Source organism: Silene latifolia, chromosome 3 (assembly GCF_048544455.1).
Source record: "Silene latifolia isolate original U9 population chromosome 3, ASM4854445v1, whole genome shotgun sequence".
Classification (NCBI taxonomy): domain Eukaryota; kingdom Viridiplantae; phylum Streptophyta; class Magnoliopsida; order Caryophyllales; family Caryophyllaceae; genus Silene; species Silene latifolia.
In genome coordinates, this window is record NC_133528.1 from 96,602,304 (window position 1) to 96,609,916 (window position 7,613).

At 40.8% G+C, this 7,613-nt stretch overlaps 1 non-coding gene across 1 annotated transcript; it reads right to left on the reverse strand.

Annotated features, from left to right (window-relative positions):
• Positions 1 to 386: 386 nt before the first annotated feature.
• Positions 387 to 493, reverse strand: LOC141650540 (small nucleolar RNA R71). The gene has a single exon (XR_012546565.1). It is a non-coding gene; the product is annotated as a small nucleolar RNA R71 (small nucleolar RNA).
• Between the last annotated feature and the right edge of the window lie 7,120 nt (positions 494 to 7,613).

A 7,613-nucleotide genomic window follows, 5' to 3' on the forward strand; every position in this document is an offset into this window, starting at 1 on the left:
AAAATCAACCCACAATGCCTAAGTTTTCATCACATTCCGTACCCACCGAGGAGAACCTACCCAATGGTACTCCCACACCACAACATCTAACTGGAAATTTTATTGCCAAATCCGCATTTATCCAATTAGTCGAAAGGAGCCAATTAGGGGGGATGCCTAGTGAAGACCCTCATTCTCATATGGAAACCTTTTGCGACTATTGTGATGCGATTTCTCAAACCGGTGTAACTCAAGACCAAATTCGATGTGTCTTATTTCCTTTTTCTCTAATTGGCACCGCGAAACAATGGTTGAAAGGCCTTGATAAGGCTACTCTCGGAATTGATTCTTGGAAGAAGTTGGCTCTAGCTTTCTACAAAAAGTTCTACCCACCGGAAAAGACTAACATGCTAAGAGCTCAAATTACGGGTTTTAAGCAAAGGGATGAAGAATCTTTGTATGAAGCTTGGGAGCGGTTCAAGGGAATTTGTCGCTCATGTCCTCACCATGGACTTAGTGAGTGGTTCTTGGTGCAACAATTTTGGAACGGTCTATATGAAGATTCAAGGAACATTCTCAACATGGGATCAAATAGAATGTTCACAGAAGTTGATGACAATCAAACATGGAACAAGATTGAGGAAATGGCGGTCCATAACTCACAATATAGTAGACCTCGCAAGGCTACTAGAGGAGGAAAGCATAAAGTGGACTCCATTACTCAATTGGGTGCTCAACTTAGTGCTCACATTGACACGATCAATTTGAAGTTTGAAAAAGCTATGGCTAGACTTGAAGAAGCCTCAAAATCACCAAAGCATCATGTTAATGCCATGACGGCATCTTCATCAATCCCAAGTGGGGTATGTGAGAATTGTGGAACTTTGGGACATGACCAAATTGAATGTAGGGGAACAAATGAACAAGTGAATCCTTTCCAAGCATACAAGAGTGGTACCCTTTATTCCAACTATTACAATGAAAACACCAAATTCCATCCAAATCTCTCATACAAAAGCCAAAATGTTCAAAACCCTCAAACAACATACACCCCACCACCCATGAGAAACCAAAATCAAAGACCTTTTTACAACCAAAACCAAGGTTACCAAAATCAAACTCCATACAATCAACAAAATGACCAAGGTTTTGATGTTAAAAAAGCGGTCCTCCAAATGCAAAAGAATCAACAAGAATTTTTCACTCAAATGCAAAAAGATAGTCAAGCAAAGGAAATCACCATCAACAACATCCTAGCTCACACCAAAATGTTGGAAACCCAATTGACTCAACTAGCATCTTTAAGCTCACAAAGACAAAAGGGGCAATTACCACCTCAAAGTAATCCCCCAAGACATGAAACGGTTAGTGCCATTCACTTGAGAAGTGGTACAAGGTATGAAGCACCGAAGAAGCAAGTTGAGGATGAAGTTGTGGAAGCTAGTGACAAGGAAGAAATTGTGCAAAACTCCAAGGATGGAGAACCATCAAAAGAAGAAGTTTCAAGGAAAAATGAAGACAAGGTCAAGGATAAGGAGCCCATTGTGATTAGACTTCCTTTTCTGAGTCGTCAAGCCAAGCCCAAATTTGATGACCAACTTGGAAAATTCACGTGCCGGCCTATGCAAAATACATGAAAGACATCCTCACAAAGATGAAGTCGATCCGGAAACTTGAGACTATCGCCTTCACTAAGGTGAGTAGTGCAATACTTCAAGGGAGTTCATCTCCAAAACTCAAGGATCCGGGAAGCTTCTCAATACCGTGTATCATTGGCGACACCACGATCAACAAAGCCTTATGTGATCTAGGGGCTAGTGTGAGTGTTATGCCGTACTCGGTGAGTAAATGGTTGGGGATGGGAGAGCTTAAATGCACCAATATCACACTCCAATTGGCCGATAGATCGACGAAGACACCATTAGGGATATGGGAAGATGTTCCCATACGAGTTGGGAAATTTTTCATCCCGGTGGACTTTGTCATTGTTGACATGGAAGAAGACTCCAACATTCCAATCATCCTAGGAAGACCTTTCTTACACACCGCGGGTGCGGTGATTGATGTAAAACATGGAGAGCTCACTCTAGAAGTGGGAGATGAGAGTATAACTTTTAATCTTGACAAGACTATGAGAGCTCCACGTTTGCATGAACCATGTTTCATGATTGATCATTATAGCCGGAAGGATGATAGGAAGAAGTCGGAACTCCAATGGAAGAAGAAAATTGAAGATGCTCCATTCAAAGAGCAAGTGAATTGTAACAAGGAGAGCTTGCAAAGCTCATCAAAGCCAAGCAAAGAAGAAGAGGATGGCCTCATTGGCCAAGATAAGAAATTGGGAGAGTTGTCTCTATCAACTCTAGAGATCTTTAGCGATCAAGTGGATGAAGTTTGTGGTCTTTGGGACGACGAATTTGAAGGGATTTTCAATCCCTACATTGGCAATGCTGTCGATCAAGACCGACAACAAGGGCAAAGGTCTATTGAAGATCTTTATCACGATAATGAACAAGCTTTTGATTATTTCTTCAAGGTGTTGAGCAACGTCAACAACACCTTGGACATGCCCCCTTGACATCTCATCAAGAATGAGAGTTTGCTGGAGTCCTCCCTAAACCACCATTTGTAACTATTTCTAACTCCCTAACTCGCATTTCAATTCTTGTATTGCATTTTTGTTATTTTTGGATTTTTATACTTTGATCAAAATAATTGTCATGTTTGAGAGAAGTGAGGGAGGGACTAATGATTTCAATTAATGTGTAGTGCTTTAGCTTAGTGTGGGGATAGCAATTGCCTAGGCTACTCATGCCTTAGTAGTGCCCCCACAATGGAGAACACGAGATTTTGAAGAATGGAAAAATGACAAGGGATAAGCATAGTACACGGATGGAACTGAATCCGGGTAAAAAGGGGTAGAATCCGAGCGGATTCAAGAGAACCCGCCCGTCTTCAGGCAATCCGGGCATATTGGGTAGAAGACGCCCATCCTTCATGAGCTGAATTTTTGAAAATTCTGACTGACAGCAAATCCGGGCGTCCTGAAACAGAATCCGCCCGTCTTCAGAAAGTCGCCCGTCTTCACTGAAAGACGCCCGTCTTTTTGGCTGAGGAAAACAAGAAAAATCCCTGTAAAGGAATCCGCCTGTCTTCTTTGAAAGACGCCCGTCCCGCATTTTCAAAACCGCCCGTCTTTAGGCGAGTTTTTCCCAACCCAGAACAGGCAGAATCCGGGTGTCCCGAAGGAAATCCGCCCGTCTTCCCCCTGTATTTCAAATATTTTGGGTTCATTATAAACCCACTCCCACATTCATTTCTTCATTCCCTCATTCAAAACACTACTCATAAACCCCATAACTCCAAAACCCTCATCTTCTCCATCACAAAAACAAGATTCCTCAACAACATTCACCAAAATCAAATCAAAACATCCTTTTAACAACAAATCAATCACTCCTCTTCCAATAAAAATCAAACCCAAGCACAAAATCTTCAACCTTTGAGTCGATTTTTGAATTCATAAAGGCAAAGCCTTTCACCTTTAAATCGATTTGGGTACACTACAAATTGAAGATTTTTCACTCCTTTCTTGGTTTAATCATCAATGGCAAGGACAAAGGGAGCAACAAAAGCAACAAAGGCAAAGGCACCAAAGGCAAAGACACTTTCATCAAGGCAAAAGAGTCTTCAAGCAAAGAAAGCATTGGCTATGGTGGTAGCTAGCCCAAACTTGGAAGTGCAACAACAACAACCTCCCATGGGAGCAACAACATCCACTACTCCGGAAATTGATCAACTTTCGAACTATCCGGAGGTAATTTTTATTTCCAAATCCCATAGGGACACTTTTGCCAAGTATGCTAGAAAAGCATTTTTATCCACCAAGTTTATTTGTGAAGATGCCTTAGATAATTTGGGTGTCCTTGAGCAAACTAGAGCCTTCTTTAAAGCCATGGGGTTGGAAAAATTGTTTGAGTCAAAAGAATTGACATACCCCTCCCTTACCTTTGAATTTTTGAGTTCTTTGAAAGTTAACAAGGTTGAGACTATGGAAAACATCGAGTTCCGCCTAGCTAATGTTAGTAGGCGCATCTCCTTTAAAGAAATGGGTGAAGCTTTGGGTCTTGATGATTCACCGAGTTATTTCAAGAATGTTGGCAAGTATGACCCCGCTCCTCTTTGGGAGGCAATTTCCGGAAGGAAATTTGAGAGCTTTCATGCTAGTCGTGCTCTTTTAGTGCACCACCCGGGTATTAGAGTATGGCACAAGGTCATAGGAAACACCATCATTGCAAGAAAAGACACCAACCATTTCACCAAACTCGATTTTGTTCTTCTTGAGTCGGCTTTGAACATTGGAAGGGAACACACCAAGCCTTTCAACTCTCTAAGGCTTTTGGTGGATAGATGGCTAAACATTGATTGTGGGAAGCAAGGCACTACCGTTATTGTGAATGGCGGTGTAGTCACTATTCTAGCTAAATACTTTGATCCTAACTTCAACAAGGATAACAAGTATGAGGCGAAGAAGGGTGGTCATCTCATTGATATTGATACTATGATAAACAAATACAAGTGGGTCTCTCATAACCCTCTTGACACCAAGTATGGATGGCTCACAAATGAGGCTAGATCTTTTACTTTGCCTTCGAAGATTTGTCGTTTAAGTGTCCACCAGACCAATTATCTCCTTCCCCTTTCAAAAGAGGCCGAGTATATCATCCAACAACAAAAGGGTGAAATTGAAATGCCCTCCTCTTCCATTGTCACACCACCCTATCCTTTCGAGTACCAAGAGTTCAAACCCGAAGGAGTCAAAGCAAGCAAAGATTATGTGACTCTTCTTATGCAAGAGATGCACAAGCAAGCCTTCAAGGACCGGGAAGATGCTTACTTAGCTCAATATCCACCCCTCCTACACTTAGCTAGGCAAGGACTACTTGACCCTTCATGTCCTTTGCCTAGTTGGGCGGATAGAGAAGTCTTCTTCCCGAGTGCATCTAGGGGTGAGCTTCCGAGTGACAATGCGGTTGTTGATGATGAAGATGTTGATGATAACATTGATGAAGAAGCTAGTGAAGAAGGAGAGGAGGATGATGAGCAAGGTGACGAAGAAAGTGAAGAGGAAAGTGGCAATGAGTCCACTTCTAATGAGGAAGGTGATGATAGTGATGATATGATGGAAGATTAGCAAGCTTTGGAGGCTCCTACCCTCTCGAGGTTTGTTCTACTTCTTTCTTTGTTTTAATTGTTTTTCTTGATCATTGTTGGAGTAGTCCTAGCACCATAGAGGACTCACACCTCGGCCCCATTGAGGTGTTCTCATTTTATTGTTCCCACCTTTCAAAATCCAAAATGACAAATTAGTTTCATGCATTTGATAGTGTGTGCATGAACTACACCCATCCTTAGGACATTAGAAATAATGTCTAACTCGGTTTGGGGAAGTCAATGCATACACAACGGGAGGTAATCTAAATTATCCTCTCCGTCATAAACAAAAAAACCATGCATCATGTAGTGTAGATTAGTGTAGCTTGCATTTAGTGTAGAAATCATGCATCATGCTTGCATATTTTCCCATCATTTTGGCCATTGAGGACAATGCCCATATTAGTGTGGGGATGGGAATTCTAACTTAACTTCTTATTTAAAAATTTTCGAAAAACCATAAAAATTTGAAAATTTGAAAAGCCAAAAACAAGTTCATTTCCTTTGTAGTGTAGTCTTGTATATATTATTGTATATATTATGTTTGTTTTATCCTTGTTCACATTGATCGACTACGCCACATCCGAGACATGAGGATATTGAAGACCGCATGGTATGATCTTTCCAATCTCCTTTTTCCTCTTTATGTTAATGACTATGTGGCTTTATTTTGATTGATGCGGTATAACAATGTGAACTTAGGACTTGCATTTAGTTTACATGTCATATTAGTTGGTAGAATCACTTGCATTAGGATGTATATAATAGTTGCATCATGGCATATAGTTGCATTTAGATAAAAATGTTTTGATAAGTGCCTAATTGGGAACTTTGACAAGAGAAACTAAGCCATTACAAATACTTTTTCAACTTAAGAATTTGCCTACTAGAATGGTTGTAAAACACCCTAGATTGTGTCATACTAGTGTCTTTTGACCCATGACCCAAAGCCTAGTCAAGGGTTTGCATGTGAGTCACCTATTCCAACCCCGTGATGCGATGTGGACTTGGTTAACTTGTCTAGGTGACCTTGATTGACCTTGTGGTAAGGCAACCCAAAAATACTTTCTATCAATAAGTTTGAAGTGCTCATTTCGAAAATTTTGTTATGTGGAAGTAATTTATTGCTAAGAAAACCTCAAATGTTATGAAATGTTGAAATGTTGAGAATTTTAGTTGTTTTGATGGAGGCGTACCACTTCGATGTGCTTTGGAGAGGTATCCATTGAATTGGGCCCCCACACGGTTGTGAATTCAACCGCCCAGAGACAGAGTGACTATCACCCTGAAAAGCTATTGTCTAGAGGTTAACCGGTTGCCTAATAAGCGATTGGCGAAAGCAAAGGACACTAGCCCGGAAGGGACAAACCCCATCTTAAATTTTTGAAATGTGAAAGTTGAATGAGGTCAATTTTTGAATAATATTCATATCCACCTTTGTTTACAACGATCTGAGCATTTCATTCCCAAAAAGCCTTTTTGTCAAGCCACTTTGTCGAGCTTGGGACGATCCATGACCTTTACTTTTGTAGAGAATTCGAGACTTGTCATGTCATATGCTACTAGCATCATAGGGATCATCATTCCATAACCATCCGATCGCTCTTGACGAAAGCATTTGGAAATTGAGGACGAAAGTAGTCTAGTTTAACACCATTTGGAGGTGATTTAGTGCCATCCTCTTAGCCTTAGTAATTTGTTGAACTAGTATTTGTGAAGGATTATATGCTCTTAAATTTGTTCCTTTTTAGTTGACTCCGCCACTTGATGAGGAAGTGGCTATTCTTTTTGTAGATGCATCCATTATTTGATTTTGTGTGCTTAATGTTTGGATGTGTCGCCATTTTGGCAAGACCCACCTTGCCTTGCAAGAAGGCATCCTACCTCATGGTTGTCTTGTTGTGAGTTGAAGGGGCGGAGTGAGACCCGCTAATTATCTCATATCGGCTATGTTATTAGGTTAGTTTAAATAATGGTCCTAGTCTTTGTCACCTCTTTACTCGGGACGAGCAAAGGTTCGGTTTGGGGATATTTGATGTGACCATAATTAGCGCATATTTAGCCCCCGAATTAGCCTTGTTCCCATGCTTTTTAGCGCATATTTGGATCATTTATTATCTTTAGTTCTTTGTTTTGCATATTCTTTGAGGTTTTGTGCCCTTGGTAGGAAAGGAGTGCAAACCTTGCATTTTCATGGCAAAATGAGACTAAATTGATTGAATTCAATGACCAAGCATCAAGAAGAGACAAGATTAGAAGGCCTTTGTACATATTATAGTAGATGAGCAATGTTGAGGAAAGATCCTTGCATCCCAAGGAAATCCCCAAGGATTTTATGGAGAAAAGGGAAGAAAAGAAGAAGAAACAATGCTGAGCTACAATCCGAGCGGATTGTCCTGAATCCGTCCGTCCCCAGCACC